Genomic DNA, 487 nt, shown 5'->3' on the forward strand with positions numbered 1-487 from the left:
ATTTCGTCCGGTACCCCCTGTAGATGCATCAGGGTTTTGAAAGTTTCCAGGTGATCAAGAGGATCCTTCATCCCGTCATAGCTATCTATATTCGGCATGCGAAACTTGTGGGGTAGGGGGAAGGAGTTCACGGCGGCAGTGAAGGGTGAATCGGTACGATTGACCAGATCGTCAAGGTCACTGGATACTCGCCCCTTGAGGGCGTTCATCATGACCTCCATTTGTTCCCTCATTGCCTGCATCTCGGCGGCTATATGTGGTGGAGTCGCATCCGTGAGGGATGGCATGCTCACGTGCTGCCTCTCCGGCCTGCTTGGGGCGTGGTTGCCCTCAGGTCTCTCCTGATTCCTGTTTGGAGCGCTAGTCCCTTCCTGATCTTCTGGTCGGTTATTTAGTGCTGCATTCTTCTGGCGCAGCTGTTCTTTCAAGTCGAGGTTCCGTTTGGTGAGACGCTCCACGGCGGCACCAAGAGTTTGAACTTGTCTCT

Source organism: Quercus suber, unplaced genomic scaffold, assembly GCF_002906115.3.
Source record: "Quercus suber isolate HL8 unplaced genomic scaffold, Cork oak 2.0 scaffold_76, whole genome shotgun sequence".
Taxonomy (NCBI): domain Eukaryota; kingdom Viridiplantae; phylum Streptophyta; class Magnoliopsida; order Fagales; family Fagaceae; genus Quercus; species Quercus suber.